The sequence below is a fragment of the Bicyclus anynana genome, chromosome 1, assembly GCF_947172395.1.
Source record: "Bicyclus anynana chromosome 1, ilBicAnyn1.1, whole genome shotgun sequence".
Taxonomy (NCBI): domain Eukaryota; kingdom Metazoa; phylum Arthropoda; class Insecta; order Lepidoptera; family Nymphalidae; genus Bicyclus; species Bicyclus anynana.
In genome coordinates this window covers 17,838,731-17,848,660 of record NC_069083.1, presented here as the reverse complement: position 1 = coordinate 17,848,660, position 9,930 = coordinate 17,838,731, and the positions used below count along the sequence as shown (strand labels likewise).

Genomic DNA, 9,930 nt, shown 5'->3' with positions numbered 1-9,930 from the left:
TTTTTATTTATATTACTTGCTCAGCGGGCGATGGAGCGAGCTATGCTTGGAGTTTCTCTGCGTGATCGAACCAGGAATGAGGAGATTTGCAGACGAACCAAAGTTACTGACATAGCTCAGCGAGTCGCGAAGCTGAAGTGGTAATGGGCAGGCCACATAGTTGGACGATGGACGTTGGGGTCCCAAGGTGCTGGAATGGCGACTCCGCACCGGAAAGCGCAGTGTTGGTCGACACCACTCGGTGGGCCGAGGATATCAAGCGGGTTGCAGGGAGCCGCTGGCTGCTCGAGACCGTTGTGCTTGGAGGTCCATGCAAGAGGCCTATGTCCAGCAATAGGTTAACAATTCGACGCGTATGTTTCTTTGTGTTTATTACCTCATAATTTCGTAATTTATTAACCAATTTTGATAATTCTTTTTTAATTTGTAAGAATATACTTCCAGATTGGTCCTATTTAATTTTCACGAAAATCGGTTCAGTAATTTTGTGTCAAAATCAAAATAACTAAAATAAGTGAACAAAGTCGCCCATATTGTGGAGATTACGGTCTCTATACTAGGGCACACTAAACATAGAAAAATAAAATCTTTTTCACAAAAAAATTAACCGACTTTGAAGGCGGTGTCAAAAAACAATAAACTTTAAAAGTCAATTTGGCATAGCATCGCCTGCAAACCGATCAATAAAAATAACATAGGTACTCGTACGATGCTATTTTTCGCTTTTTAGAGTAATGCACCTTTAAAGTGGGTTTATATTTGGTGAAAAAGTTTTTATGGTAACAGGTTCTTATGCGGATCTCCTTATTTCTGATTCAATCACGCAGTGATCCCCGAGCATAGCTCGCTCCATAGCGTGCTCCCATAATAAAAGTGTGGTGCACTTTTTATTTCAAAAAAACAGGCAGAAATCTAAGACATTGTGTCATGAATATAGGTAAGTATATACAAGTATATCTAGTATTTAAGCGCTGGTTACAACGAGGCAGCGTGGCCGAGCGGTCTAAGGCGCTGGTTTTAGGCACCAGTCCGAAAGGGCGTGGGTTCGAATCCCACCGCTGTCAATTCTTTTGGAAGAGGGTTTACAGCTGTTAGGTAAATAATAAATTTTTTTATGATTAGAATTTTTTTTACTATTTTTTTCACCGCGGCTAGTTGCATCGACTGGTGACAGAAGGGCTGGCTCAGTTTTTGCGCTGGCTGGTTGGCTTGGAAATTTAGCAGTATTCTTGCCACTATTAGCACAAAGTTTTTTTTAAATCTTTTACCAATAGAAAACAATGTTATTTATGCGTATTAGGAAATTAAACGGGCATCTGCTATAAATATTTTTCTTTGTTTTAAGTAAATCGTAAATCTAAAAGAAACAGCGCCGTGTGTACATCGACGTAGTATAACGTAGGGCATAATTTAACCGCAAAAGAATATTTCCCGGAGTCCGCGACACTGCGGCAGCTTTCACAAACTTCCGCAAACTTCGGCAATCGCGCCGCATTTGCGGAGCGTAAACAGTTGAATTTATGTCCCCTACAGCTTGGACGTACAAATAATTCCCTCTTTTACCACTCGACCTTATTCCTTATCTCCAAGCTGTTGCGAATTCTCCCTTTAACCCGATTTCCTATAAGACAGAATAGTCCTTAGGCCCTTAACATTATATATTTTATTCACAATCTTATTGTTCGAATTTTGTGTATATGATGTTTATGTGCACAAAGTTATGAACGTAGCCATGGCGCATGTTTTGGGTTTTAGAACCTCATTAACAATATTCAGCTCACTGTTGAGTACGTGTATCCTCTCATAATAAGAGGTGTTAGGCTAATAGTCCACGCTGATCCGATGCGGATTGGCAGACATCACGTAGAGAATTAAGAAAATTCTCTGTTATGCAGGTTTCCTCACGATGTTTTTCTTTCACCGTTTGAGACACTTCATATTTAATTTCTTAAAATGCACATAGCTGCCCCGGACTCGAACCTATGTTCTTCGAATCGAAGGCAGGACCCACGGGGCTATCACGGCTTCTGCAACAACTTTTGGGGATTTTGAGTACTCAATGATTATCACAACACCGCCTCGTCATGAATAACCACACTCACAAAGTTTAAGCTGTATGATCGTGAATAAACATTTTTCTCTTGAATGAAGACCTAATATGTAAGTTGTTCTCAGTTCGATTGGTGTATTTCGATGACGGAACAACGAGATGGCTGCCTACCTAAAGTTTAGTAGACAACTATCGCCTACAGAAACTTTTCGTAGAACCTCAACGTATACTCTGCCTTTGAACTTCAGACTGTATCAGATCTAGTATTAAGTCTAATGGCCTTCAAACAGAAACACAGAACCATAAATAAATTTAGCTATGGCATTTCCTCGGCATAGCTTTAAAAAAAACGGTCCATTGCACTATCATCACACTATACTATAAAGGCGAAAGTTTGTGTGTATGTGTTTAAGTGTGAAAGTGTATAATTGTGTAAGTATGTATGTTCCTCTTTTACACTGCGCCTACTGAAACGATTTGGCTGAAATTTGGAATGGAAATAGATTTTACTTTGGATTAACACATGGATGGGATAGGATACTTTTCATCCCGGAAAAATCCATGGTTTCCGTGGGATTAGTGAAAAACTGAATTCCACGCAGACGAAGTCGCGGGCGTCCGCTAGTAATCACCACAGAACAGACAACGCTAAAAGCTAACGCTTTTAGCAATAGAAGTAGCAAGGGGGCGTGGCCCGCGTTCACCCGGGTGTGCGGAACAACGCAAGCGTGTCCTCGCATGTACTAGCAGTCTTGTTTTGTTCTGTGACAAAAGGAATAAATGCCCATGGGTACGCTGGTATCAATACAAATAATTGACACTTTATAAATCTAGTTACCTCTTATATCTGTGGTAAACACTATAGGTACTTTTCGTGCGACGTCATCAACACCGTAAGATACACGGACCGTTTCATCAAGGCGTTCGGAACGTAAAACCAGAGTATCACCGTTACATTCTTTACAGTTTTTATGTCCTTTGTTATCGACTTCTCGACATAAAATCATTCCCTTTTTTACGATCCTTATTTCGTATTTCAGGCGAGTTCGCTCGTACGCTTTTAAAATTAATTAACGTTTGATTGTTTTACTCAACGTAAGCACGAAAAAGTGCAAAATAAACGTAAGCATTTATTTTGCACTTTTGCAAGCAAACTCGATTTATCATTATGTTCGAACACACATAATTATTATTATTTGTTTTGTAGACGATGAGCCGTGATAGCCCAGTGGATATGACCTCTGCCTCCGATTCCGGAGGGTGTGCGTTCGAATCCGGTCCAGGGCATGCACCTCCAACTTTTCAGTTGTGTGCAAGTTAAGAAATTAAATATCACGTGTCTTAAACGGTGAAGGAAAACATCGTGAGGAAATCTGCATACCTGCTGAGAATTATCTTAATTCTCTGCGTGTGTGAAGTCTGCCAATCCGCATTGGGCCAGCGTAGTGGACTATTGGCCTGACCCCTCTCATTCTGAGAGGAGACTCGAGCTCAGCAGTGAGCCGAATATGGGTTAATGACGACGATAAGAAGGAAAAAAGAAAATTAAGTTTATTTTAGAGTAGTGGTAGGATAGGGGTAGGGTAGAGGTAGGGTGGGGGTAGAGTAAGGGTAAGGTAGAGGAAGGCTAGTGGTAGCAGTAGTGTAGGGTAGGGTAGGGATAGGAAAGAAGTGCACAAAAGTCAAAGCGAAGCTTGACCGGGTCCGCTAGTTAATTATAGATTATTTGGTCGCTCAATTTTGAGTTCATAAATAATTTTAGTTTATTCCTATAAACATTTATGTTTAGTTTGGTTTTGCTTTTAGTGTAGTTTTATTGGCGGTTGCAAGCTTTTGAAATGTGGGGGCTAAGGAAAATGTTCAAAATTACCTGGAAAGACTTCGTCTCGAATGATCAAGTTTTAAAAAGAGCCAATTGTAACCGAAGCCTCATGACAATCATTAAGAGGAGGAAAATCGCATTTTTCGGGCATCTGCAAAGGGGATCCCTCTATGATTTTCCTAGGTTGATCCTAGAAGGTAAGATACCCGGAAAACGTGCTCCAGGAAGACAGCGAAGTAAGTGATGATGTCAAAAAGTGGACCAAGCTAACATATACACAGCTTAAAAATACTGCAAAAGACCGGAAGAGTTTTCTACACATGACAGCCAAACTTCAGCTGGAAGAAGGCACCTAATGATGATGGTAGTTTTATGTCACTATGTGACTAAATTTTTCAGTGGTGTCACCTGATTCAATGTGGTCAGCTGAAAATCAGTGCTGTATGTCCAACATTTACTTGGTACATGTAGCATAATGCTGAGCTGGATCCTTTTTCAAGGTTATCCCAAATATGACATAGGATGTTCTAATACTTAGACTACTTTAGGTTTTTGACTTGTCTAAATGGTATGGGCATTACAATAGTGTTAAGAATGAAATAAATGTTTTTTTCTTTCTTTCTTTCTGTATAACAACTGGACTAACATGCCAGTCATACATATGCTATTCCTTCCGACGTATAAATTAGCAAAGTTACAAGCATTCTATATTCAAATAAACAATAGAAAACAATAGAAAGCGAGCTAACAGTGCTTCAAGCTGGAATATGTGCATATGCATATGCTGCAATTTCGCTTATTATGCAATTATGTTATTATATGCACAACCGCTTATGCAAATGTTACGCGATGCACACAAGCGCCCGAATATCTTGCTCGGGTTACCCAAACAAACTTTATCTTACGGTGGAATTCATAGTCGTAGTAGGGGGCCCCTAAGGGGATTATTCAGCCGCTATGTGTCGAATTCAACCCGTACGCGTTTCATAGACAAAAGAAACCCCTCATTTGACAGGAGCTGGCGGCTGACTGCTGAATTACCGATATTTGTCAGCCAAACCATCCCCTGGCATTTTTTTTTTGTTGTTATTCGTGATTTATTTATTAGAAAGTGGACGTTCGGATCGTTATAAGTGAAGTTATAAACAGCGAGTTATATCAGTGCCCAAGATATATATTCGCAATTGCGTAAACCCAGTATAATACTATGGCGATATGGAATGTACGAAAGATTCTCATATTAGGCATAATATGCCTCTGTTTGATGAAGAATGAACACAGAAGACCAAGAGAGGAATACCAATACCGCTAGTATTATACATTCTAGCAGCACTTCGATTCTATGAAACGGGATGTTATCAGGTACGTACCTTTGTTCAATATCAATAATTTTTTGTTCATGAAGACGCCGCGCGGTTTCACCCTGTGTGGTTCCCATTTCCGTAAGAATATGGGGATAAAATATAGCCTATAGAGCTCGGGGATAGTGTAGCTTCCCAACAGTGAAAGAATTTTTTAAATTGGTTCAGTAGTTCCAAAGCCTATTCAAAACATACAAACAAACAAATCTTTCCTGTTTCTATTATTATTAAAGATAAATTAGGAGTAGATATAAAACCAATTAGCCCAGTGGGTATGACCTCTGCCTTTTATTATGATGCTGTAGGTTCCCAACAGTGATAGAATTTTTCAAATCAGTTCAGTAGTTACAGATCCTATTCAAAACAAACAAACAAATTTTTCCTGTTTATAATATTAGTATAGATAAATTAGGAGTAGGTCAAAATCCATATAGCCCAGTAGATATGACCTCTGCCTTCTATTCGGAGGGTGTAGGTTCAAATGCTGTCTGAAACATGCACCTCCAAATCATTTCAGTTATATGCATTTTATGAATTTAAATGTATATTACATGTCTCATACGGTGAAGGAAAAACATTGTCTCTACATGTGTGAAGTCTGCCAATTCACATTGGGCCAGCGTGGTGGACCTTATCCCTCTCATTCTGAGAGGAGACTCATGCTTAACATACTCATGATGAAGAATTTAATTAGTTTGTTTGTTTGTAATCTAACCTATATAAATGTTAGGTATACCTATCTAGTTTTGATTTAGGAAATATACCTATAACCTACATAAATGTAACTAACATAATGTTTATTTTCAGACTGTATGTGCATTCCATCAAGCATTCTATGAAATAACAGAAATGCCACAAGTCAAGCTGTATTGATGGCACACATAGGTATACATATAAACAACCCCGGAGGACCCTATGCACAGATTTAAAGAAACCGGCTATCATGGCAGGGAATAGCAGTGATGAGCTCTGAGAATACTGTTTTACCAAGAATACTGAGAATACTTTGGTCCTTGAAAATCCGAGTTTTCAGATCACAGTAATTGGAAGACCCACATACCTTGAAAAGTCAGCAGCATTTAATATAGAGGTAGTAGGAGTGAGTGCAGTATGTTGTAAGGTGGTCACTCACTCTGAAGTCCATAACAATAGAAAATGTATACAAATCTTAATTGAATGAAATTTATTGATTCACATCTTTAATAAAGATAATTATTAAATGTTTACTTCTGCATTTTTCATTTAAGTCTGGCCCTATAAAAATATACAATAATAACAATAAGTTATATGTAAATTATGTATTTATTGTTGTTATTAATTAAACTTTGTATTAAAAGGATATAGGTTTGATTTTAGAATTGCAATAAGTACTGTGTGGTTCATTATTATCAGCCCATTACCGGGCCAAGCCTACCTCCTAAATATATAATATTATGTGATCTAAAGCTTTGTGAAATGCAATTTTACCACTATTCCTAAGGATAAGCTACACTTATATTTATTTACTGCACTTACTATAAATTGTAAGAAAATACAGCATAATAGTACCTACTTGTAATTATTTCAGGTAATTATAGGTGGTTTTGAGTAAAATAAACAAATTTCCTCTTACAATATTTTTTTTATTTCAAGTAGGATTCCACATTACAAAAGTATGAAATATCAAACTACTTATATAGTAAATAGTACGCTTGGGATTTCTCTGCGTGATCGTTTCACAAATGAGGAGATCCGCAGACAAACCAAAGTCACTGACATAGGTAGCACAGCGAGTCGTGAAGCTGAAGTGGCAATGGGCAGGCCACATAGTTCGAAGAGCCGATGAAATCGCAGTGTTGGTCGAACCCCCACTCGGTGGACCGAGGGCATCAAGCGGGTTGCAGGGAGCCGCTGGACGCTGGCGGCTCGAGACCGTTGTTTTTGAAAGTCCATGCAAGACGGCTATGTCCAGCAGTGGACGTCCATCGGCTGATAATTTTGTATATGATCATGTTCGTCCACATAACTTCAATATTTTTCTAACAACTCCTTCTTGTGAGAAAGAAACTTTTTGATAAAATTGATCTATTGTACACTTGAACGAATTAAATTTTACTACGATAAATAAAAACAAAAAGTAAATGAAAATATTAGAAACTCAATTATTTTGTAAAATGTCAAAGAATTAACAAAATACGTCTCTCTGTGGTTGTGTCACAGAATTTTCAAAGATCTAATGTAAAATCATAGACAACATTTGCTTGAAACTCCAGTCACCTAGAGGCTCTCCAGTAGTTTGTTTATGAAATGCAATGAAGGATGATTCAATAGTCAGCCCCTGGGTGAATACTGAATATTGGTTTGTGGGGGATTGTTCACTTCACGACTATGAATTCCAGGGTTAGTCACGCGCCCAAATAATACATTTTAGTAAATTGAATTTGACGGCCGCGTGGCGCAGTGGGTAGTGACCCTGCTTTCTGCATCCACGGCCCATTCCCACAACTGGAAAATATTTGTGTGATGAGCATGGGTGTTTTCCAGTGTCTGTGTGTATTTATACATTATATAAGTATTTATATGTAGTATATAATTGTATATTAATATTATAATATCAACTATCTTAGCACCCATAACACAAGCTACTCTGTATGCTTACTTTGGAGCTAGACAGTGATGTGTATTGTTTAAGTATATTTATATTTATATTTGTTTAATTATCAACTACTGCTTTTTCATGTTTGAGCCGATTAGATTTAGTAAATTAATTTATTGGTGAACATCAAGCGAGTAGCAGAGATCTCTGGATGCAGGCGGCTCAGGATCGCGATGTTTGAAAATCCCTACAAAAGGCAGTGGACGTCCATCGGCTGATATGATGGTGATGATGATGATGATATTTTGCGCTCCTTCGATGGACAATTACAATTATATTTTTTGTATACCTAATGTTATATCTCGAAAAACACTTTTCTACACAAGGCTATTTTTTTAACATTAATTTTCTTTTTTATATTTATACTTACTGTGCTTTTCAATTATAATATTTTTAAAATATACATTATTTTAACACAATTTTAGGTAAAAAAAATGGCGTCCAGTAATTATTTTTTTGCGATATCACATTATTTTGCGGCGAGGCGATTTGTAAGCCGAAGATGAAAACTACAACAACTAGAGACGAGATATAAAACAACACTTTAAAATGAGAAAGATAGAAGTGAATTCGAAACTCGCCCTCGTTATACAGCACATCGACAGAATACTATTGCTCTGGCACAAAAAATATCATCCTTTAGTACCACACTTGCTATTGTGATTAAGATTAAGATGATTTTCATGGGCGATCCTTTAAAACTCATGCTAATCTACGCACTAAAAGATGGTAATCTGCGTGTAAAACAAGCGCCCTTTAGCCCCGGAATAATAAGCAGGGCCCAGTTAAATACCGGGGACATGCCGGGAGAGTTCGGAGAGTAATGCCAGGAGAGTGCGGAGAGTAACGACACGGACGTGATGAGCATTCCGCCGTCTCATATGTCGAAGGGCATAAGCGAGCCTTGTTTGAGCACCTCTTTACCAGACCCGCCTGCTATAATAGCAGGGTTGACACATTTTTTTTATTTATTCTGTTCTTCGCGAAGAGTACTTACCACCCCATGTTTATTAAACCTACTGACTATGAAAAGTTTTAACCCATTACGCAAAAACAGGGGTGTTATCAGTTTACGGTGTGTACTGGTATGTCGAAACTGTCTTCCTAAGCGGACACTTCGTTCAGAGTGAAATTGATGCGTTTTACTAAAGCCTCTCGATATATACTCGTAAGTCCCAGAATCATGGAGGACGGACAAAATTTACTCAGTTTTTGTACAAATTAGTTTTAGTAGATCTTTTATATACGCACAAGCGTCCAATACCGTTGGAAAGAGAAGAGGTTCTGTCATACATAGATTTTACCATTTTCTAATATCTTGTGCTTCATCATCATCATCATCATCATCATCATCATCATCATCATCATCATCATCATCATCATTATTAACAGCTGATGAACATGCACTGCTTGAAATATTTCGAAATACAACGGTCTCCAGCTAGCGGCTCCCTGCAACCCGTTTGATGTCCTCAGTCCAGCTTAGGGGTCGCCCAACATTACGCTTCCCGGTGCGACGTTGCCATTCCAGCACCTTGGGACCTCAACATCCATCGGTTCTTAGCACTATGTGGCCTGCCCATTGATACTTCAGTTTCGCGACTGCTGAGCTATGTCAGTGACTTTCGATCTTCTGCGGATATCCTCATTTCTGATTCGATCAAGGAGATAAACTACAAGCATAACTCGCTCCATCGCCCACCGATTTTGAGCCTTCTTATGAGACCCATAGTTAGCGACCAAGTCCTGAATCCATAGGTCATCACTGACAACACGCACTGTTTAAAGACATTTGGAAAAACTACGAACTCTCGTGCCATCGTGTATATCATTGCTGCTGTTGAATTGAAAATGTTGTATATATTTGTAATTAAACACTTTTTAAGTATTGATATAATATTATTTATTACTGCTTTCTTATTATTATTTTAATATTACAGGTTACAATATAAGACCACAATGAAGCGGGTTACATAAGTGTCGTGGTGGTTTTCTCAGTGTGTGACAGTTGCTGTCACCTGTCATTCACAAATTACAGACAGCATATTAAAATATGTTGCCA

General features: G+C 38.4%; 1 long non-coding RNA gene and 1 other non-coding gene across 2 annotated transcripts; both read left to right on the top strand.

Moving 5' to 3' along the window:
• Positions 1-984: 984 nt before the first annotated feature.
• Trnal-uag (transfer RNA leucine (anticodon UAG)) lies at positions 985-1,064 on the top strand. The gene has a single exon. It is a non-coding gene; the product is annotated as a tRNA-Leu (tRNA).
• Positions 1,065-4,774: 3,710 nt separating this feature from the next.
• On the top strand, positions 4,775-6,459 carry LOC128198197 (uncharacterized). Its single transcript, XR_008250923.1, has 2 exons — positions 4,775-5,234; positions 6,041-6,459. It is a non-coding gene; the product is annotated as an uncharacterized LOC128198197 (long non-coding RNA).
• Positions 6,460-9,930: the final 3,471 nt, after the last annotated feature.